Raw genomic sequence first — 25,486 nt, forward strand, 5'->3', positions numbered from 1 at the left:
CTTCTCATAGGAGCTATAATTATACATACAATAAGCCTTGCTTTAATGATTGAAACTGTTTGTGTCAATAAAGTTTTGCAAGGTCAAGTTTTTGGCTGAGACTGAATAATTTTAAATTTCAAAAGAAGCGAGCAGATTCTGCAACCAGAAGGGAAGTCAGAGTCATCCTCTGTGTAAAAGCAGTCACACAATTAATTGAGATTCTGAGAATGAGACTGATGCACACATTTCCTGCACTGGTGCACAAATGGTGCAGCTTTAATGTCAGCCCTGCTTCAGAGTCCTGGAAAGTCAGTGCTCCCCACACTGACCTCTGAAGGCAGGGGAAAGACAAGAAGGGCTTGCAGCCTCCCAAGAGACACTTCATTAGCATTTGTTATCTGCTCTTTCACTGATTCCCTCTGAAAACTTCAGAGCAGTACACTGACAGAAGTTTCACTGGCTTTCCCTGTGGAAGAAGTGGACGGAAAGCCAAGGAGCAGCTCTCTAGGACTGCAGCAATAAAAGGAATATGCCCTCACCAAGGAAGATTCACCCTTTGCACGAAGCCAAAGCAACAAATTAGGAGAAATATGGACTTGTGAAAGTCTCACATGGTGGTTATTCATAATTTAAGCATAACAATTTGGAAATAAACTTTGTCCAATGATGGCATTATTTCTTTGTGGCATTACTCAAAGCAAGACTCAGTCATCTGGGAATTAAAAGGAAAATTTTCACATGTTTTAGGGTAGCTTTCTTTCATGTCAATTATCAAGCCTTTCATTCTCACCTTTAGGGAAAGCTTTATAATAAAATAAACCTTTCTAACATTAGAAAACCTGTAGTATTTCTAACTTGTTTATTAATATTTGTGATCCAAGTACAAACCTAATGGTTAATTAAGAATGCAAAAGATATCTCTTGCTGCATAAACGAGGTTAATATCCCAAAAGAGTCAAAGCTTGCTTTGCAAAAGAGCAAAAAGAAATGCAGATAAGAAAGATGAACAAGGGTAATGAAATAAGCCCCCTTTAATTTCACAATCCTATTAAAAGTTGAAAAGGAGAGTTGACATGTTTCCTGATGATGCACTGCTCTTCCCCAAGATTAAAATATTTTTCTTGAATGTTGATTTTCTTTAGTGTGTCTCAAAAAACTCAGAAAATAGTATGGCCATATTTTATTTTTCACTTTCAAGCTGTAATAAGATAGTTTACTCTTCATAAATTTACTATCTGTTATTCTTAGTATTACAGCAATACCTAGGACACAAGAACATGGAACATAACTTTAACACAGAGCTTAAGCCTTTCACCCTCTCTGCCTCTGGCACACAATTCTTTCCAAAATTATCAGTGCTAAGTATTGAATCAAATATCCATAAACACTATCTGAAATAAAAAATATTTGGGTCAGTGGTGGTTGTAGCCCATCAGCTGCTGTGCCTCAGAATAGGTATGAATTTGCATTTATAGAAAAAAACATTAGTTATGTATTTTGTGCTTGCAACAGGGGCAGTAGACATACAGCATTTCTGCATATTAACTGATTTATTCCAACCCTTAGCAGTACTTCAGAACTTTTTATTTGCTCTACTGTCTTTTTGCTATTGGTGGATGAGAAGGGGGATCAATAGTCAATTGGTAGTATGTAAAAACAGTTCAGGACCTAAAATAACAAAACAACTGCAGAAGCCTTGGCTATTCCATTTTGAAACATGAAAATGTCCAAATGTGAAATTTTAAAAGCCAATCTTCAGGCTAAAAATATTCAGAACAAAATGTAGCTGTGTTCAAAATGTGCAAATTTCTTTTTATTCACTTAAATTGGTTTAATTCTATAATAATGCAGTGACTAATTGTGCCCTGAGTAGGCACAAGTGTATCTGACTGAAAAGATTGAAAATGGCAATTAAATAATTAATGTAAAAATATGTTGATGAGCCTAACTAAGAAAATGGGAGATATTGGAAATGAAATAGCTGGCATTAGGTAATCTATTTACTGCATAAAAGGCATTAGAAATATCCATTAACTGCATTGCCATAAATAAACAAACCTAGGAATGAGACCAAAAGATAATATTTTTCCACTTTTGCTTAAGAGGGATAAATGCAATTAGTTTTTCAACAATTAAATTAAGATCTCCATACTCTATAAATCTACAAGCTTCACAGTTTACTTGAGAGAAAAATTAAAATACAACATATTAATTTGGTTTTGGGGGAGATGGGAACAAGAGTGCTGGAATAACCAAATTTATTCTCTAATCTTCATGGGAGTGTGTGGCTTGTGGTTCCAGACCAGCCAGTGGATCAGAGGAAGCTGAGGAGACACCTGAGCCAAACAACCCAACAGGGCAACTTCATCAGAGTTAGCATGAAGCCTGTGAAACAGCCTGGCAGCTGGGGCAGCCCTGCCTTGCAGAGCTAATGGGGCATTGAAGTAAGGAACAGAGTCCAAATCACTAAAAAAAGAAATCATTCAGCTTCCTCTGCCTGAATATTCTCCACTCTCTATTTCTTCTTGAGCAGATAGGGTAGAGCTGAGACTTTTGTTGCTGCTCCTGAATTTTATTACTGATTCTTGCTACATATTTATAATTTTGGATATATTTTTGAAATCCATCCTCCTTTTGCAGTACAACTCAGGCTTGCAAAACTTCTGCTCATGCTTAAATGTGAACTCTTGGAGCTGAGCCTTCAGCAGCCTGTGAGAGGGGTGAGTGCTCTAAATGATGCCATTCATCTCCTGGCCATGCATTTTGCAGATGAAAAGAAGGATAAATGATATTAACCTAATGCAGTACCTGCCTAGCTAGTCCTTAACATTACTCTTATCACCATGGAAACCCTGAAGGAGAAACACACAACTAAGTGTTAGGAATAAGGAAAACAGTTTTAGTCTTTTCCTTGTTCTCCCCCACCCCAAAAAAAAAAAAAAATTAAAAACAGAAAAAAACACCCCATAAATAATGCAGAAGGTTCAACACAAAATACTCTTAATTTACTCTCCAGTCTCTGAGAAATGCATCTATGCACTCCTTTTGCTTTATAAATTTACACTGTGTTTCAGCAGAGAAATTCTCTTGACAAAATTTCAAATCAGAATAACTGGAAATGTAGTCTAATATAAAACTCACATAAGGAGCTGTATAATCAAGTCTGTGTTACTTTGGCAGCATCTTGATGAACAATACAGTTTTTTACTGCGTGCAGTTTAGCTCTCAGATTCAAAACTGTGCTAAGGACCCCAATTAGAAAAGTGCATATTGCTGCATACAAAACAAAATGAAACCCTGGCCATCCTAAAATAAGCCCTATAAGACTAAAATAAGAAAATATCTGCCTTGAAAAATCATCTCTCTTCCAGTTGATGGAAGCATCACCTTTGACACAAAGACAGATTATATGAAAATTCTCAGGTCAGGGGCCTTCAGAGAATGTCTTTTACTCAACAGCTGTCAGAAGAAAGGAACTCTGCTTTCCACAGAACTTAGAAGAATTCCATATTCACAGTGGGGAAAGTGCCAGGAGCCTCCCAGCACCAATCAACACCTTCCATCAGTGGGAAATAGCTGGAGAATTCTTGAGAGGATTAAAGCCCCTTCCTCAGCTGGTGGTGGTGTCCAGCTCTGCAGTGTCCCTGTGCAGAGCAGATGTGACACCTGTGACATTTAGCCAGGGCTCTGAGGAGTCTCTGCCATGATTTCCACACCAAGTGACACTGGCCTGGCAGAGGGTGTCCTGGGCAAGCTGCATGGCTGCACAGATGTTTTCTGCCTGTGCACTGGAGCAGGTTCCAGAGTTAGCAGCACTCCACAGCTCCCTGCAGAGCTGCCTTCCTGTTTGTCTGCTCATCCTCTGACCAACTCTTAACCCTGACACAGTCAGCATTTGGGAAGAGTGGCTTGCAACACCACCAGAGAGCCTATTATCATAATTCTCTTCTCTGTACCATCCAATGTTCCTAACAGCAAATCAAACAACAGATGTATAGCATCTAGAGTCAAACAACGTGCTGTGTTCCAAACAGATTTGCTCTACAAATATTGGAAGATGTCCTCAATAGCTAATATTATAATTTCTCAATTTTTCTTCTGAAGCGACAAGGAAATTACAGAAAAGGCACTACATATTTTATAAAAATAAATGTCTGTTTAGAAAAAAAATATATGCCATATGCATCTGTTCTGCTCTGTTTTGTATCTGAACAACCAGGATTGTTGCTTCTCCATTTATTTGCAAATGCAGGCATTTTTTCTAACACATATTAATTTAGGAGGAAAGATTTTACTCATATTTACATAGAATTAATGTGATGGTATACAAGATGACAGTCTAAAATTATTATTTTCCCTTGTAAGTTTCCTTTTATGTTAAATTTTCAATTTTCTAATTTCAGGTTTGTCTACTAGTCCTACAGGAATACACCTGTAGAATGGGTTAAAAGAAGTGCTAGAATAGAAATTACCTATTAAGCTTACTCACCATAATTTGAAAATAAAAAAGTCTCATTTAAATTATTGGTTCTCCTAATAGGTAACACAAAAGAGACAAATGTAGAGAAAGTAAAGACCAGAAGTCTGATATTATTGGCAAAGTATCACTCATAAGTGAAGGTGTTGTCACACTCAGTCACTCGACTTCACAATAAATGAAGATGATTCATGCCAGGCAAACACTTCACATTTTGAAAAGCAGAACAGATATTAGTCAAATTTTAACCAAAAACAGTTTGTGGTATGTGGATGATTCCTGGTGGTTGATAAATGTTTAACAAATGCTCATTAAATGGTTTTATTGCAGAAGTTTCAAATGCATTTTAAAACTTGTACTCTGCTAGGTCAAGGGTTTAACAAAAGCACAAACATAACCTCTCCTTCCAGCCTGCTGTTTGGTGATTTCATTAGGAAATGCAATTTAGCTAATGATTCAGTTAATCTTTTTATAACCATTCACATCAATCTTGAATAAATGTTATGCAAGCTCCAACACTAATTTGAATTACTTCTATTAAGAGTCAAGTCCACATAAAAACACGACTGTCGGCAAAAACAGCCTTACAAAGGTATATCCATATGGCACAGAATTCCTAAAAAAATACACAATTCCTCACATCCCTATCCTTCCCCTGCTGTCATTTTGAAGCTGTTGCATTTCTTATTTCCCTTTTCCCTTACTTGTCTACGTTTTCTTCTGCAAAAGTGATCTCCAAAAGATAAAAATGGGCAGTAAACCTTCAGATGTTTTGTGGTTAAACTCTGTCTATTTGTCTTTTATGGTGAGCAATGCAAATTTTGGCTTGTAGAAACAACCTTATTAGGTATGCAGGCATTTCTCTGGAAACACTCTCATAAAAACCACAGCTAAGTCATTAATCTTTTCAAAAAGCTTGTTGAGATCCCCATAGGCATTTAAATGGATCATAACAGCCTCACATATGAAATATAGAGCTGCAGCCAAGAGTCTGACAGAAGTGCAAATTTGGACAAATAAGACCATCAAAGCTTCAGCTGAAGAGATTTCTCTTTTCTCCACAGGACAAGGGGTTGATAAGACCAATCATGGAGGATGAAACTATAAATGAAGTAGAAATGCCAGATTCATGCCAGCAACCCATGGACTGTTAAAAGCCTACCTGCTTGAAGACAGCAGCTATTAAATGATTATATCACTGCAGAGAGACTGGCACCAGAGGATAAATGATGGAGCATTTGCCCAGAGGTGAACATCCCTGCCTGTCTTGGTGGATTATTATATCACACTCAGGGCAGTGAGCTGAACACTTGGTTTATGAAATCAATGAAATTATGACATCCTCTTGCTCAAATAGAGGGGGAAAAAAGCCCCAACCACCTATTTTCTGGGATAAAGCCCAAAAATTAGTGGTTGTCATTTCCATGGGCAATCAAAATTGCAACAAAGAGCTTACAAACAAAGCAGTCCTCAGAAAGAACAGGCCCAGATTTCACTGTTTGTCTTTGGACTAGCTCCAAACTGCTTTTTTTCCAAGTTAGGTCTGTTGGCTGCAGGTTAATTTATGGTACCAGAATAAAGTATGACACCCAAATCTACTCTACTCTAAAACTGAAGTGGTCAGACTCCCCTACAAAATTTATTTAGAGAGGACTATGAGCTGAATCACAGAAGCTGTAAAAAGACACAAAAAGTTTTGTCACATCTTGGGGAAAATATGGATTTGGCCAGAAATAAAACCTTTGAAGTTGTGTTTTGGGGGGAAATTGGGGTAATGCGGTTCTTTTATGGGATGAATGGAGTAAAAAGAATCACTCTATCCATGTGAAAGGGGCAGCAGGTATGAGAAACATTAAAACAAAGTTCACAAAATGAGCCTACAACAAAAGCAGTATCATCATCTCCAGGAAGGACTTTATAAAAACCCATGCTACCACTGTTTGTTTCCATAAACCATTCCAAATTTGTCTTCTTGGTATCAGCCAGGTAAATGTTCAGGACTTTTAAAATTTAGTGTTAAATTAATCTACAAAGTACCACTGTTTTTCCTGCTTGCCTAGCTCTAATGGAAATGCTTAATGCTATGTTGGAAAATAAACACCACATTATCTGGCATTTTATTAGTTATGCAGCAATGAGACACATAAGAACATAAATGTGTGTTTGAATTCAAGGAGGAGAAATATGCAGCCTTTGTGATAACTTACACTTTCTCACACAGGCATCTTTTCTGAGATTTCTGCAACTTCAGTAGTAAATAATCTTATTTTTCATTTTTGAACGGGGTGTAAAACAATTTGGGATTGTTGAGCCAGCCACATGGAGAATTATTTCCATTTTCAGTTAGCTTAGCATGTAAATGAAGCACTGCTCTGACACCGTGATATAAAAGGTCTGAGCCTTCATCTGCCTTAAGCTCATGCACACTTTATGATATGCACAGAAGTTTAAGTAAGCTTATAAATACCCAGGATTAATAAGCAGAAAACCCAACTATAGAATAACTGCAGTCTTTCAGTTGTGCTGCAGATCAACTAAGAAAGAAATCTAGAGGCAGTGAAATGGGCCAGGCTCCACATTCCCACAGCAAGTTTAGCTTTGCCTTGATGTCTCATCCTTGTGGTTTGGTACCACAGAGGGTGGACTTGAAAGTGCTGCCTCCATCCCACTGCTGTGTCTGCCCAGGCAGGAGGATAAGGAGAGTGTGCACCAGCCCCACCTAACCTCAAACACTCCAGCAAGGCTGAGAATCAGTGCTTAGTGTCCCAAAACTCTCTCTCTAAGTACTTCAAATGGACAATTCAGTTCAAAGCTACAGGAGATGAACCCTGGGCTGTTCCCACTGCTGAATTAATCAGCAAATAAGGAGCTCTAACTCTTCTGAAATAAGCTGAAAGTTATTACAAAGTTTTAAATTTCCCAGAAACTTTGGAAAATTTTAACTTTCTTGTCCCACCTCATCCATCATCTAAGAGGGGAAAGAAAACATTAAATATTAAAAATATTTCATAGGCTGAAATTAGGGGGGAAAATCTATGATGACTCATGTGGATGGTTTGGTTTCTATATATTGTGTTAATTTAATTATATTCCTTTGCATTTTTTAAGAATTACATTGCCTTCCTAGATGAAAACCAATTTCAAGCAAAATCCTAAAACTTCCATTTTCAAGGTATCAAAACAGAAGAGGGTGGCAGCTCTAAAACTATTAGCAACATGAAAAATTAATCAGACTTACTTTTCCCCATGAACAGGATGAAAGGGTGATCTCCCTACTGCTGCCCAGCCAGGATGCTCTGGGGTGCTCACAGAGGAGGCACCTGTCAGAAATGGGACTGGGGTGTCTCTAGATTTCCCTCTCTAGACAAAACCTCCTGCTCCCTGCAAAGCCTAACACTGCAGAACAGCTCACATTTTTTGGAACACAACTAGAAAATAATAAAGCAAAAATCCAAGCAAAAGACATCAAAACAGATTAGTTTGATTAAAGAAGTAATTTGTTTTAAAGAAATACTTTCTACTGCCTTTTTTCGTAGAAGTCTGCTTTCTCATTTACCCTTTCTTCAAGCTGTCAGCTACGAAAAGCAGGGAACAGAATTTGCTTAAAACCATACAAGGACTACAGAAAAGTCACAAATTATTCCTCTAATATTGCTCTGCAGCTGCTTCCCTTTTCAGTGGGTTGTCATGTATTTTGCTGCTCCTTCAACTGCCTTTTCCTTTATTTTGTACATTTACATCAGGAACACAAAGCCCTGAGAACAAAGTTACAGGTGCTTTACAGCTGATCAGAAATGAACTGCAAATATTGTTTTCTTCTTTTAGAAATTTCATATAGGTTTTAAGTTATATTTAGGTATATATTTATTTATATTTATAATCAGACTCCTTTTTAATTCAGCAGAAAGCTTCCTACTTGGAATACATTTTCTAGAAAAGAAAATGTGGGTTTATTCACCCCAAACTGCTTGGCTGTGGCTGTCTGCCTCTGCTCTAATTAATATTTAATTATTTATTTGAATTAGAGCAGCTTCTATGAGTGTGTGGCAGAGCTGAATAGCCAAGGAGCTGCAGAACAAAATCAGCATTTGCAGGAGCCCAAAGTTCAAATCCCTATACTGATTTAATTTTTGGCTTTGGGAGGCAGGACAGCAGCTGCCTCCCCTGTGGAGGGAAGAATCACTCAGGATCTGACTCGAATTCCTGCTGAGCAGCTCAGAGTCAAGATCTGAGCAGGGTCTGCTGCCTTGGATGTAAATTGGGATCAGTGCTAAACTGCTTCCCAGAGACATGCTGAATAATTAGCAGTTGCAGAGGGCTTTGAGATGGAATATTTCTTAGCTGGAAGGAGTAATGAAACAATACTCTTGTGCTCAGAACTCTGTAACAACTGCTCCTGTGAGCTACTCATGGCAAATCTTAAATCAGAATTTGGATGAGGAAGAAACAGAAAAAGTTTCCAGTTTTATAAAGCTGCAACTAATGAAAAACATCACACTTCCACATTTTTGATCAATGTGATGGGTGATTTCCAAGTCTAATTTTAATAAATGCACAGAAAGCTACAGAGAAATGATCCATTTGCACCAGTCTCAACTTATTAATGTTTATATTATTCTTATATTCAAGATTTACTATCCCTTACATGCAATTAAATCAATGTTCAGTAAAACTGTCTTTTATAACAGAGGTAGGAATTACAAATACAAAATTTTAGGGTTCTTTTCATATAACTACTTTATATAATGTCCACTTTTATGTAGTGCCATAGAAATCTATATTCATGAATTTATTTAGTCTGGACAGCCCCACAACAAAATCTTCCTTGGATGCCACTAGAAGTACCCCACCTAACAAATAACATCCTAAACTAAAAAACTTTGTTAGCTGCCATACAATGACTAAGGCAGGCTGGAAAAAAAAAGCATATTAAGTGCCACATCTGTAGGAGAACTTTGAGATGACATGACCTTTTTTTTTTTTTTTTTTTTCCAGTAGTCATTTCCTAATCAAAGCCCAGAAGCTGTTGAGCCCAGGAAAATGTCACCTGCAATCGGATGGAGATGGTTTTAATTGCCTGTGTGCTGCTGTGAATGCTGCAGAGTTTTCTCAATTGCTGCAGGAAATTTGATTTTCCTTCCAAGTGTGGGACCAAGGATAATCAGGGATGAGCAGGAATGAGCAGGGGAAGGATGAGAGGAACAGGAGCAGGGAGCTGCCCCCTCCCAGCCCCTGTGCTGCTCCCTGAGCACACCCACACTCCATCACAACAAATAAAAGCTGCCTAATGGCTGTCCTATGCCAGAGGAGTTAATTAATTGCTAATTGTTCACCTACAGGTGTAACAGTAGTGGCAGAACCAGGCCTGATGCAAGAAGTGAGTTTGTGAAAAACCCATCCAACATCTGGTGCATGAGTAGCGCATGAGGGCTGATCAGGGATTCCTCTGTTTGACTCAGATAAATGCATTTTTGGTAGCACTAACATCTTTCAAGCATTCCAGTCAAATTCACAAAGTTTAGAAGCAAAAGGAGCCACAAAAATATTTTCCCATACTTCTAAAATAAAATATTTGGTTTATGAAATGAAGCAGGACTTCCCTACTGAATTTCCTTTTAGTGCTCTTGTAGAATAGATAAGCCTTAAAATATTTGGAATAGAAAGGAAACATTTTTAATTTACTCAAAAGAGCAAAGCTAGATATTCTATTTCTTTTAAATACTCAGATTATTGCAACTATTTTTAAAGAATACAAAATAACAAAAAAAGAAGCTGTTGTTGGAGTAGTTTTTTATGTTAGATGGACATGATTCACTCTCACACAGCTTTTCAAGATTTGAAGGTACCACTTGTAGTTTGATGAGTACTCTCAAGCACATTTCATATCCCCATGCTTCAATTTATTGAAGCACCAACTAGTAGAAAATACTCAGCTAGCCCAATTAATTCCAATTCAGTAGGAGCTGAGCATCTCTTTCATATTTTATTTATTTACATGCCTTTCCCAAACCACATTATAAAGCTTATTATGCAGAGGTGATCAGAGTAGTTTAGTATTTTTTCCACTGGAAAAATTATATTTCAGGAAAAAGGTGTGCCAGCATACTAAAAATCTCCATTCCAACAGGTTAGAATTAGATTATATTTAAGGTCCTTTATTATCATAGAATGTTTTGGGCTGAAAGGGTTTATTTTCCCAGCATTTTAAGTATCTGTCTCAAAGTGCCAGTAAGACTTGAAACTCCATTTCCTAAATCCTATGCTGCTGACCTAAGAACGTAAGAAAAAATTTTAACTATGTTTCCAAAAATTACTATTAAATATTTACTATTATTATCGAGAAAGGAATTTACAGATCAATAGCATGACATTTATCAATACAAGTTGCTCACAAGATGATCCTACAAGTAATTCCCTTTCATTTTGTCAGTAATAAATTAAACTAAATATGTAAATTTTGCTCTTATGAAGATTAAAAAAAATAGAAATGACCCAATGAGGTACAATTCTGTTGATGATCACAAAAGGTTTAACCCAACATTAGTACTAATGAATCATCAGGGCACATCACAGGCCCTTCAGAAGGGCTGGATTCAGAAATAATTATTTATTAGGACAGTACTTGACAAGATTGTTGTTTTGATGAATTGGCACATATGGAACTCAGAGCTGATGAATTGCACTGATGCCAATGCTATTAAAAGTTGCTTAATGTGCGCATGATTTGATTTATGATTTTTTCAAAATAGAAGAGCACTCTCATCTCATATGAATTAAAACACTCACATTGCTAAAACATAGCATTGGTACAGGTAATAGGCAGTGAATAAATTCTTCCACACTATAGCTCTTTCCATTCCATTAGTTGTGGAATATGACAATCAATGCATGTATCTACATTCTTGGAAAATTCCTGGTAGTTCTACATAGTCATCAATACCTGGCTTAAGCTCCTACCTGCTAAGTGGAAATGTCCATGAGATGTTTCTATTTCCATACATAATCATACACCATTTTTAGGTACATTTAGTCATGCACTTCTATGGTTTTCTCATCTGTAATATTCCTAACAAAACTAAGCACAATTGAATAGAATAATTCATAAAAACTAAAATGGTGCAGGTTTATACATATTTTATTTATATCCCTCTTCAGAGCCTTATACTAGCACTACAAACATATCAGAGCACATAAATGTCTCTTCCTACAAATCTAGGTCTAAATCCTTATACAATAGCAGTTTTACTACTGAAAAATGAAGAGGAAAAAATACACTTTATAACTAGCAAAATATGGAGTTTCCCCTTCTTCAAGGATAGCCCTGGCCATGAATGTGTGGCTAACACCTCAGCTGAAAAATCAGCTGGGGAAACAAAGAACTTCCAAGATGTGCTAAATATCACAGATGTCAGACTATTTGCTCTGGAGGACCCATCAGGAACTGGAACAAAATGCATTAAAATGCACACAAAGTACACAGCAGAAGTAGCTTTCATCCAGCCAAAAACAATAACAAGCTAAAGCTCAAGCAGAAAACACACTGCTGAATGTGTGTATGCAGTAATTCTCTCTGCACTGTGCAGGTTGAGAAGACCAAATATTTATCTTCTAAGAATGTTTGAGGATCCCATGGAATTGACTTAAATCCATAGAAACTTTGAGTAAATTTGTGGTACTGTAAAAATTGGTCTATATTTAGGCAACATTTTAGAGCATGTTGTTTTGATTCCTTTATTTTCCTTTATAACTGTGAAACAACAGGGGAGAGATCACACTTGAAAATTACCCCTGGACTAGGAAAATTTCCAATGAAATTATGTGGGGAGCGTAAATGAAGTCTTATTCCCAGTTTTCAAAGCCACATTTCTCCATGACAACAGCTCAGGAGGTTTCCTTTGCCAGCCAGAAGTCAAGATTCAGGCAAAACCTCAAGCACAGCCCACCCTAGCAAGTGACAATACCAGAGGTCACAGGTGTGCTAAAGCAAGTGGATGGCTCAATCTCAAGTTCAGAAAAAACTTAACACAAAAAATTCTCAGAAGATGATTTATATTTGTTTTCAAAGGTCAAGAAGGATTTATGTAGTGGAAAAGAGTTCCCTGGCCTGCTTCGTCCATGCGTAGGTGTTTAAATGTTTTCCAGTTTCTACCCAAACTCTAAAAATTATGCAGAAAATTTACTATTCTTTTCCTCCCTAGCAATCCATCAACCTTAATTATAATTGTGCTGGAAAAACATAGCACTCTTTATGGAACCTTTTAAAGCCTGAGTTGTTCTGCTGCCATTATAAAAAAGCTAAATCGCTGAGCAATTTAATTTAATTTCTCCAATACTGCCTCATGTTTTCTAAACAAGAACCACAGCTCTCCTAAGTTTGAAACATCTGAAATATTGATTACAGTACACTTTCTTTTGAGAGTAAAACACATTAAATGAGTTATCTTTGTCATTCAACAAAAGCCATAATGAAGTACAAGTGATTAGAACATGTTGTCTATACATTTTCTCTGTCTTATTAAAACTGAAGTAAAACAGAATTTTGGGATGAGTAAGTGTGGAGGTAATATGTTACTACTGGCAAAAAGAAAGTTGTTTGCCTACAGAAAAGCTGTGCCTGTGGCTGCACACTCCCTGAAATCTGTGACTGGTAGGAAGTGTTGCTGAAGAGAAGATGGTTCTGTCTGCTGCAGTGGAATTCCCAGTTTCAAGGTGGGTTCTCTAGATGCTTGAGGACTTTTCTTTGTCTTTTAGTCTGATCAAAGACCCCTTCTTTTTGCATATAGTTAACAGGTTTGGGGTTTTTTTTCTTCCATGTAGACTAAAAGGAACTTTTCAGCCCTTTCCACACTGGAATATTCAATGATCTCTTTTTTTTCTTAGCACAAGAAAACGAGAGAGAAAAAAGACATATATAGTCAAACAGGCAGCAAGGTAAATGCTACTATCTTGGTTTCATTCTCTTAAGGCAGTACATCAGAAGCAGTTAAGAAAAAAAGAAATTACATAATGCCCCTGTATGTCAGCAATCCCTGGCTCCTGCACCCCTTTGGGGACTGGAGAAGAGCTGTATTTCAGTTCTGGGGACTGGAGAAGAGCTGTATTTCAGTTCTGGGGACTGGAGAAGGGCTGTATTTCAATTTTGGGGACTGGAGAAGAGCTGTATTTCAGTTCCCAGTGTCTGAGGGGTTGACCTAGAACAGACCAGATAAGGATGGCACATCTTCAAGGCATTTGTCCCTTCCACTTCCCAGGTCTATCACCTCTGCCCAGGTCAGTTTCTATCCATGGGATAGAAACATCTCAGCCAGATAAGAAATACTGAGTGTGAAAGAGCAGCTCATGCAGTAAATTAGAGCAAACTTGCTCAGAAGGCTGCATTTCCAGAGAGCAGTCCAAGGCAGGCAGCCACAAGGGTCAAGGCATCTTAAACCAGGTGAACAAGAACAGAAAAAAGGGAGATACTTGATTAAAAATCTTCTTGTGGAGGATGAGTAGAAATACAAAGAAAGGAGCAGCTGGCCACACACCGTCCTAAGAAGCCCCTTCATCTTGTATAAATCAGTAAAACATCTGAGGGTGTTTTCCTCTAAAAAAAATTTATTTTAAACAAACAACTTTAGTAATCATTGGGACCAAGAAGATAATATGTCCTTATTGTGTCCCCTTTATGGCTCATAGGGCCATATGGCTCATAGGCTCAAGGGGATCATAACAAAGCTCAAGAGCTATGTGAAGTCAGAAGACATCATTGGGTCTGTTTAACTTGGTCATTCATGCCATCAGTCCTGCCTGTATCAACATCTTCTCTTGTTTACTGAGATTTATCTGTACTTGCCAACTGGAAAAATGTCTGCATTTCATAATATGAACTACTTTTGCACCTCAAGCATTCTTATTTTGGCATTTGTCAGTATGAAGGATTGTTTCACTAATAAAATAGCTCATTTTAATTCATGGTAAAACCTGCAGTGGATTTTAGCATGCAACTAAAACTTTAGGACTTTGTTAAATTTTGAAAGAACAAATGCAAACAAACTGTGCTATTGCAATTAACATTCTGGAGAGCCTAAATATGTTTATAGCACCATTTTTTTGTAATTTGGTCTTTTTTTCCCATATTACTTGTATTCCAGTGGAGAAGCCTATATAGAAGTATAGAAATATATCATATTTACCTATCAAATGTACAAATAATGATAAAATCCCCTGCAATGCACCAACATATCTGAGGAATTACAGAAACAGACACAATAAAAGATAGATCAATGAGACAATTTATCATATGATTTGAGCAGAAATCAAGCAAAGTGATTTTGAAATACCAGTGATTAAACAAACTAACTAAAAGACAATCAGAAAGAGCCCACCATCCAACTTCTTTGAAATATTAATGGCAAAGAATTGTCAAGTTGGTCCTTCTGCAGTGGAACACCACGTGAAAAGCCCTAGAGACAGGGATACCCTTGTTAACAGGGTCAGTTCTCATGATCTCAGTTTTCTCAAAGCTTCTCTATTTAGAGGCCAAAATTAATTCTGGATGAAGTTAAGCAACAGATGAAATGCTTTAATATATCTCATAATTAACTGTCCAAATTTCATCAACTACTTTATTGTTCTTTCTCATCTCCTCCAGAGATAAGTGCATGTAGAATCTTGCATTGATACAATTTATGCCATCAAATTTTACAGACAGGAAAAGTCTGACAGCTTAGAGAAGGCTGACAAGGCATATTTTTTTCCTCTTAAAAAAAAAAAAGATTTATATTTATATATGCACACACATAGAGACTTCTCAATCGTTGCAGCAAGTTATAAATGATGCATGAAATGAAAAATTCCTGTTGGGTGCACAAAGAAGTGTACAGACAGTGCCACCATGGAATCAACATTTGCCATGTCATTCACTTACTAAGAGATACTGACTCAAAAGCCAACAGAAAAAACATCAGCAGTTACACACTTCAACCTGCACAGTATTTGTACATTTTCCATTTGTTTCCCAAGTCTGTTCAAAATTATCCTATTGCCAACCTTCAGTCACATCTGGACAGGTTTCTATGCTAGAAACAGGCAGAGATGGTCAGTGAATTCAAATTTGATAAAGGAACCTCAAGTATCAGTGGATTGCTAAATTGGAGTTTTCCTCTGAAATTATAAAAAAAAAAAGACCAAACAAAATTCAATCTTAATTTACTCTGAGTTCTTATTTACAATCAAATTAGCTCTATTTGCTTGATTTTTGTCATCATATCTATTCCAAGACAAACTTTGAAAGAATTTATAATTGAATAAGGATTTAATTTGTGACCATCAAAGCCATGCAGGCAGTCAAGCACTTTCCTTCTAGTGTCCATAGAAAAACTGTTTCACATCACAGCTTGAGCATACTCTGCGTAAAAAACTTGGGGAAGGATCTGCATATAACATAAGCTGGAAATTATATACCAGGATTTCAAAAAACGTAAAACAGTGACAGCAAAGCTAAAGGACAGAGCCATTATATTCATCAAAAAGGAATGCTTTGGACTATGAGACCACACAGAAACATTCATGGGCTGACCTGATCTTCTGTAAATCATCTGGATCCTGTGCTTGTGCAGGCTGAACATGTGCAAAGGGGGACATAACACCAGCTGGAGACAAGGCACTGCTTCATATCCTGCTCTACACAAAAAGTTAAGTGGTGTTCAGATTTTCTAAGGAAGAAGTATCCATTCAGGATCTTAATCCAGTTTGAAGCACACAAAGCTCACAAATGTAAAATATTTTGCTTTGAGAACGGGGAAGAGCAATCCAAACATCCTCCAGATATCATCAGTATATATGCCTCAGAGCTCAAATGCTGTAATTTCACCAGTTTGCCTCCTCTTCTGCAGGCAAACACGTATCTGTATCTGCATCTGTAATTCACACAGGTGCAGCTCCATACTCTTATGCCTCTAATTAAACAGCATTGAGTTGCAGGTGTAAATCAGTCAGAAACTGAGTCACATTTCAGTTGGGCTTCAGTGCTGGGTGCAATTTTAGTCTTGGTAAAATGTCACTCTTAAATTTGTTGAAAGTCCAGAGTCCAAAGTAAGTCCCTGTTTCATTATTTGCAATAGCAGAACAATCCTGAGAGACTAAGTAGAAGAACAAGAGATAAATTACTATTGAAACATGGATGTGAAGAAAAATCAAGGATATTATAAAATTATAATCTGACCACAATCAGCTCCTTTCAGCATTTTGATTTGCTTTTATGAGAATGCTTAAATAACTATGGTGCAAAATTATGTTCAAGACTTTGCCTGACAGGTCAGAGAGGGAGCTCTGTATCACAATACATTTTCAGAATGCATCTTAGCATAGCTCTTGCTTTTGTCTCCTCAAGCACAAGGAATTTACTCAGATCTTCTCTTGTCTTGTTAACTGAGACATCTAAAACCCCTCAACATTCAAACCTAAGCAGAATCTTGAGACAGTGGGTTTCCAGTCACAACCCATTTTGTAAAACCTCCAATATGTATTTAATCACCCTATGCAGCTAAAAAACTATTTTGAAAAGGAAAAGAGTCTGGAAACTCAATTTAAGTTCTCCTCAAACTCTTACAAATTGCTTACCCATTTTCAGGGTGACTCAAGAAGAGGGAGAGGCCTATTCTTGATTCACAGTGGTGTTACATTCCTAACTGTTGCTTTTCACATTTAAAATATATTTAGAGGATAAATTCAACTTGACAATATCCCTCTAAAAAGGAAAATTTCCTTTTCTCACAGGAAAAGATGAATCTCATAGGCACTATTTATACTACTTATTAAATATTATTCCCAGGAAAAAGAAAAAAAAAGTAGAAGCCAAATTTATTTTGACTGCTTAAGAAAAAAACAACACTGGGAGTTCAGATTCTCCTGATGGCTGGAAGAGTCACACAGCTTTTATTAAGGACTTTGAAATAAGATATGACATTCTGCTTTTATTGCTCAGTTTGCATTGATTAAAGCACAGCAAAACCAACTCAGGTAGCAAAAGTGAAACCCCTCTTAAAGGCAGCATCATTACAAATCACTGGTAAAAGAAACAAGTGAAATCCTATTCAATAATTCATATACACAGCTAATTCACATCAAAGCCTGCTCTCACAAAGCTCCACAGCAAAGTATAACTGCTTGATTAATCTATAAAAATACTAATTATGCACTGAGAAAACAGTTCTAGGGAAGAAGAGGCAGCAGAGGAGACAAAATAATGGCTAATATTACAGGAAGTGCCAGTAATACTGGTTTAGTCAAGTCAACATGATTTGCAACAGGAGAACAGGCATCCTGCTTTGCAGGAAAGCAAAAGGTATTTTCAAAGGACAACAGAGATACAAAAATGATGTGCACTAGAAATGAAAGACTGGCACATTCTGAAAGTGCTTGTTGTCAGTCAAATATCCCAATGTGCACAGCAAGGACTTGTGCTCTAGACTGAGGTTCAGGAGCTGTGGGTCTGAACAGAACAAAAGCCCTTCACTGCAAGGCTGCTCAGGTGGGTTTCTGGCTGGTTTACCTTGTCAGGCAAATTCTGCAGTTCTTACACAGCACAGCAGGATTTTAACCCATGGAGTTTTGATTTCTCAGCCAGCCATAGCAGTGACACTTCTGAAATGGTGTTTGTTCTTGTCAGATCTCTGTGAGGTTTAACTAATCTCTCTGTTAGGCTTCTTTATACAGCTTCACAAAGGGCATAGTACACAGGGCCCTTAATCTTCATATCACATATATTAACCCTCCTACAGGCTGGGAGAAGCAGGCACTGGCATGCCAAGGTGTCCTAGAGCTGTTGAGCAGCTACTGCTGTGTCAGAACTTCACACCTGGATTCTATGAAAGCATTTCAAGGTACACTGACAACAAGGTAAGAAAACCAGATCTGGTTCATGACAAGTGGAACATCCAGAATCATCCAACCCTTCTGATCTAGTTTCAAAATTCTGATTCTTAAAACATCCTTATATTATTTTTACTTTGAATAATGCCCTAATACAAAAGATCACACTCTGTGTGGTAAAAACAACCACTTAATTAATCAATTTTTCCTCACGAAGGTCAAAGATTTTCAGATATGTCAATGATATAAAAGCAAAAACATCAAAAGTTCTCCCTCTGCTTCTCATTTTCTGTGTTTAGGACATCAGTTCAAACCCACATGGAGGGACCACTGCACCAACACACATATTAAATAAAAATAATTCCAACCAAGTGGCACAAAATTAATTTCATAAGGTGAATTACCAATATTACAGCATCTTTCCAAGCATTGTTGGAAGAGCCCATAGGAATCTCATATCACTGTTTTCCAAATACAGGAGTGTCCCACTACCACACACTGATCATCCCATCTTGTTCTCAGAGGGAGCTGTGACCTGTGCCATGACAGGGATTCAGGAATTCCTACAAATTCTGTAGGAATCTTGTACCCAACATGCAATTTTTCAAGGAAGAACCAAAAGAAGGAAAAGTTATGGTAGAATCACATGTCATATATAGACCTTGGAGCAAATACATGCAAAAAACTGATCTTTAAGCCCAAAGTAAAACTCAAATATGAGACTATGAGAAGATTATGAAACAAATTTGGTTTAAGGGAATTCAAGAGTGGATTGATCTTCAACAAAATTTGTGCCTGCACCCAACATTCATCTTTTTGAAGGCCATAGAATTATCTTGAGTAAAAAAATAGATTTATGAAACCAGAATAGCTTTAGAGGTCATTTCACTGCCAGTGCAGATTTTGTTTGGAATACATGGGAATACCACGCTGACAGGATGAAGCCTAAAGCTTAATGCAGACATGCAGAGATTTGATTCAAATCCACTGCTTTCTGTAAAGGTGCTTCTAAGGACCTCAATGGGATTTGGACCAAGTCCTTTACTTAATCCTTATCTTGACTTGTTTTTTTCACAGCAGATAAAAGTGAAAGTCCATGAGTTTTTACAAGCTTAGAGCCCTGATGTTTCTCTCTTTTTGCCAAGGGCTTCTTGTTTAAAATATTGTTAAGGAGAAGAAAGGAAAAAAGAAATCTTTAATTGCTAATTATCTGAATATGTATTTCAGAAATTTTCACTTACAACTATGAATGCAAAAGGATTTATTTATGAAGCAAAACAACATGCAATATGCAACAGTAGTTCATCAAAGCTACCTAATGTTTCACTTTCATTAAAGTTGAATAATTTCTTACTAAGTAGAGTCACTGTATATCTAATTTTCATGTAATGATGGTGAATTCTCAGTATAAAAAAAAATAGATCTTGGAATCAGATAACTGCTAAGATCAAAGTTACTCCTAGTAGCTATTACACCATTAAAAAGAGGTAACACTGGGAATAAATAAACAAATAAGCTCATAATTTATTTTTAAAAAGCAGATGAGTTCGTTTTCCAAGACAAGCTTTCAGACAGAATTTCTAAGATCTGAGTAATTCTAGTAATTCCTGGTAGTAGACTGGCTGGACCTTACTTAACCACATGAGGGTCAAGCAAGAAAAGTGTTGCTTTTCAGAGGCTTTCCAATGCTCTCACTGAAGTAGCTTACAACAGCTTCTATATCCAAGCAAATGTTTTGAGGAGCAAGGAACAGTAAGCTGCAGTGCCTCTCAAACTGGCAGATTTTATATCCTTACAGTACTGAAAAGAGGGGCACAACTTTCTTCATGTGATGAAACTCAAACACAGGAGCAACCTCCTCCTTATAAATTGCATCTAAGGCACTTTTGCAAAGCTTCATGCTTATTCCAATACCATATTTTTACATATTTAAATACATGAAGTTGCATTTTCAAAAGATGGGTTATTTCCAATTTCTGCTCAGATTTCAGGGATGAAACACTTCATGACATCAGAACAAGTGAATTTATTCCATTAATGCTTCAATATTAATTTATTTCACATCTTCAGGCACACAGTGTTTAACATACTGATCCAACAGGATTTGTGCCAGCTCAGCAATTTGCAATCTGTAGCATTTTTGTTTATTTAGTGTGAAACATTCATCAGTTTATTTATTCCCTAGCAGAAGGAAGGACCACAAGTATTATATTATAATCCCTCTGGATCTGTTAAATTTGCATGTATTAGAAGGAAAAAGCTTTGGGATCCACAGCACCAGTAAATCCAAGAAGGACTAGTTTCTCATTTACAGCATAAAACAAGCCTGGCGACAAAAAGATCCACAAATGCATATTAATATTGTAACTTGCCTGCCTGACCAGAGACCTGCAGGGGTAGCTGTGCTGGTAACCAAACAGCAAGAGGCTGATTGTTACATCTGCTCTGCAAAAACATTTGACCAGGAAAACAAAAACCTCCAGCTGCAACAACAAAAATCCCAGAATTTTCTAATTGTTTGCACAAGAGCCTGCTGTGTTCAACATCAGGCATCGTAGTGGGGAAAGGCAGGTTGCACTGTCTTCAGGTGAGAAAAAGCAGTAATACATGATTTTAGAAAATCAGAAACAATACTGTGCATTAACATAAAATGAACTCAACGAGGCACCAAACTCATGTTCAAATGATCACTGTGCAGCAAGTTTCATAAAAATAAGATTTAAATCTGAAATGTCAGTGCTTTGAAAGGAATGCTATTGCCCATCTAAACCAACTTCATTACCTTTTTTGGATGTGAGCTTATGGAAAGGCACTTAAAGAGAATGAATTAATACACCAAATAAATTTGAAATTCATTTTTCTAACTTTATGTTTACACAAACCAAGGTGCACTTAGTTCAAGGCAAAACACTCTATAGAAACCAAATGGAAACAAAATTTAGCAACTTCCATCACAGAATTAAATAACTGACTCTGCAGCCAATGTAGTAATGACACCTATCCACAACAAATACCCTGTAAAATTTCTTGTAAGACTAATTTAAAAGTAAATGTTTGGTTGTTAGTAATAAATGTTCATGTAAAAGCAAATAAAAAAAGATACATGTATCCTTAGGTCACAATTCTTAGATCCTTTGCAATTTTATTTCAGAGTCCCAAAATTAATAGTTGTCGAAATTGCTGCTGGTGTTTTGAATATCCAACCCCATTTGTTAGAAAACAAAATGGAATTAACCTATTAAATCAGAAATGAGCAAATGCAGCTTGGGCACTTTTGTACTTTGCCCACATATTAGAGGGCATTTGGAATTGCCTTTCATTAAATTTTTTCATGTGACTATTTTCTATGCTGTCTCATGCATTTGCCCACAACTCCTCTCAATTATGTTCTGTGCTATAATACACTGCTGAAGGAACAAAGTCCAGGGATTAAAGACATTATTGCTTAGTTATCATACTGTAAAAACAGTTAAAACCCAAAGGAGAAATCCTCAGATATGTTTGAATGCTTTGCTAGAGCCATTACCTCACAAACATCAGATGTGCAGTGCTGCAAGTTTCAGGAGTCTAAAATAGCCTTTATGGACCTTTTACCAACCACTCAGTGCTAAAAATATCAGAGATGGCTGTGAAACCATAAGGAAATGGGTTTTGTTAATGAAAGCCTCTGTAGATGCAACACATATGAAAGAAAATTGCCTATTGAGAGAACTGTTCTTAGTGTCTCCTCCCTGGGCTGTTACAGCCCATGGCTTGTTCTTTACCAAATGTGGGATCTGATTTCCCAGTGTTGTGATGTGGAAGCAATAAGCTGAATTTAATGACAGAACAGAAAACTGCAGGGGCAGCATGTTTCCTTTCAGTAATTTTGTGCAGTTTTGAGGAGGAATATTTCACTCTTCCACAGCTATTCCCTTCTCTCTTTAAGAAATCTTATAAAACAATGTTGGAATTGGTACAGCAGCACCATCTGTACTGCCCATGGCATGGCTGTGAGACCATGCTGGGGCCAGATTCAGGCATCAGCTGGATCTTCCTGGTTCCACACATCCAGGAGCAGGTCTGGAGCAGCTGAAACACCATGGCAAGGTTTTGGAGGTGGTGAGTGTCACCCTACACTTGTGGGCCTCCTCAGCTGTGTGGACAGGCAGCACACAGGACCCTGGAAGCATCTCAGCCACCTGCAGGGACCCCTTTTCTCTCCTTCCAATGCCTGAGGTGTCATTCTGCACTGCTGCAGCCCCAGCAAGGCTCAGCAAATAGCAGGTCTCACAAGCACCATCACCTCTGCTACAGCCTCTAGAAAAAGCAAAATGGTTCAAAGGCTGCATTTCTGTCAGCTGAGCAGCAGGCATGGGACATAAGGAGCAGCCAGGTACACCCCCAGACCCGGAGCTCTGTTTACTATTAATAAACACACATCTTCTCTTAAAGCACAGAGAGCAGAGTCCTTTAATCTTTTCTAAAGACTTTGAAGCAGAATCTCTTGAAACCCATTTCTCCTGAACATTCTTTTACTGCACTTCATTTTTTATAAAACAATTTACTGTTGACTGGGAACTTGGAGCACAGTGGTTTATTACACTAATCCAGCTCCTCCACATCCTCAGTCCTCTGGTCAAAAAATATGCAAATGGTTTTTAAGTCTGGAATATATCTGCACAGCTAAAATACTTTTGCTGAAGCCATGAAAAACAGTGCAGTCATTTTTGTCTTGCCTTTAACATATCTGAAATACCATATCCAGTGTCAAGGACAAGCCATCAGATTTTCATGTAATTTGTAAATTGCTCACCATAACATCAAAAACAACATTTGAGCAAGAAGGGAATGCAGCAAATCATATATTGTCAGAAACACAAATGCAACCAGAAGATCAATGTTTCCACATTGTTTTCAAATAAAAAAAAAATGTTGAAAACATGACCCTTCTAATAGAAATACCAAGGGATGCAGCTTGCAGCATCTGTAAGGTTTTGATGGAGTTTTTAAGCAAATCTTGCTCTTAAATCCTCTTAGATTTAGATTCCTTGTAGAAGTATAGTCCTCTTTAAAATAGCAAGAATTTACTTTTAGAAACCATTATTCTAAGCAGTGCAATGTAAAACAAGTAAAGCATTTGAATACATGTCAAGTTGGGAAAATTATTTTTAAAGTACATTCTAGAGTGAAGCTGCATTCAGAGAAATGTATAGTTCACTTTTACAATTTTAATCACCCTGAAATAGATTCTAGGGTGTAATGCAAATAAACACTGTGTTGAAAATATATTCAGGCTGCACAGCCCTGCAAAACATTGGGATGATTTACTGATTAAAGATAATAATCTGTTGAATAACTGGGGCTTTTAACATATGGCTGCATTAATAACTAGACACATATACATATACAAAATCTTCAATGCATAAACAACGTGGTTGTGATGAATTTGAGATTTCTACAGTATTTAGGAGCAAAATAGAATATGGAGGGAAACATTTTTGGTGATCAAAAGCAGTGAAAACTGTCACTTTCATATTGTATAAATTATTTGCAAAGCACACATTCCATCTCCAGCTGATATATTTTTTCTTACTCTGCATTGGCTTTGTAATAACAATAACTGTCACCATAAATTACTAAGAACATTATTCAATTTCAAGTAGCCCCATTTGTTTTCATGTTTCCAGCAAAACTATGACAATAGAAATAGATTATTGTAATTGCTTCTTCAAGCAAGGACTACAGGTGGTTTTATTTTTCCATGACTAATAACTCCCATTTTCCTATTCATTCAACCACTGAGATGTTCAGACTGTGGGCAGGAGGAGCTGATATGGACCTTATTGTGGCAAGAAAAAACAGAAAAAATGATTGAGCCTTAAAATTATCATTACATTATACACTGTGGTGATGCTGATGACAGATTGCTAAAGCTACTGCAATTTACATCAAGAGTATCTTTCATAAATAATAAAAAAATGAATATATGCAGTTTTTTCTTTTACTTATTCTGAAACAAGGCAGAGTGAAAATCTTATCACCAAACTACACATCTTATTACAAACATGGATGTACTACCAATTGCACTCTGATATTTTATCTCCTTTTTGCCTTTATGCACAAATAAAGTTGTTATTCTAAACTGACCAATGCAATTGTCACATATGACCTATAAAGGGTCTGCCTGTTTTGCTGTTCCCACTTTGCTCCATATTTCATTTATTCAAATACTTATTAACATATCTGACTTATTTAAATATTTTAGTACCAACTTTAAATACTTTGGGGCCGTACTATCTACAAACACAAGATGACTGCACACAAACACTTGTCTGAATTAAAGCCACTCTGTAGCTGAAAGATTGCCTGCAAAGGGACTTCCAGTATTTTAGGAGAGGCTGGTGAAATCTGGTTGGATTTATCCAAAACTGCCATGCAACTGCCAAATCAGGGGTTAAAGAGATGATTAGAACAAATTGAAAAGACAGAAACTGGCAAATTGGGAACAGTGCTGGAATTCCTCAGTCATGTTAAAGAACAGCAAATTCTGTTGCCATGCACAGAACTCCATTCTGCACTTGAATCCTTCCCATAAGAAAAAACAGATTATTTCTACCTGTTGCATTTCTGAACTTTTACTACCTAGAGGTGAAATTAATTTGTGTTTGACAATGGCACGAGCAAAGGAAGGTCAGCCACCAGGACACAAAGTACAATTGCCATGCTGTTAAATTTTTCATAAGGTTCCCAAATTTCACGTGATCAGAATTTTTAACTGCAGGACAAGCTAATTTTAAATTATTAAAACATTTCCAGGTTTTGCAAGTGATTTCATTTGAACAAGAGCCCAAATTCACATTATACCAGGGTTTTAAAACATAAGGTTTATAAGTGATTGCAAATTTACATATTTAATACAATAGAGTATGAACTTAGAGGACAAATCTGAGGAACTGATTGACCTCATGGTAAACCATAAAGAGGAATAAAAAGTATAATTATTCATCCCACTCCTAGAAAAATCAGGTTCACTCTACCAAGGCTAGCAACACAAACCAGTTTATGATGAATTATGGTTTCAGAAACTTTTATTAAAAGCAGCCAGCTTACTGCAGAAATTTAGAAAGAATGAGTAATATGTTTTCCTTTAAGTTCTGTAGCTTTTTTCCTCCACTTAGTTCATTTTCACCT

Source organism: Erithacus rubecula (assembly GCF_903797595.1).
Source record: "Erithacus rubecula genome assembly, chromosome: 15".
Classification (NCBI taxonomy): Eukaryota; Metazoa; Chordata; class Aves; order Passeriformes; family Muscicapidae; genus Erithacus; species Erithacus rubecula.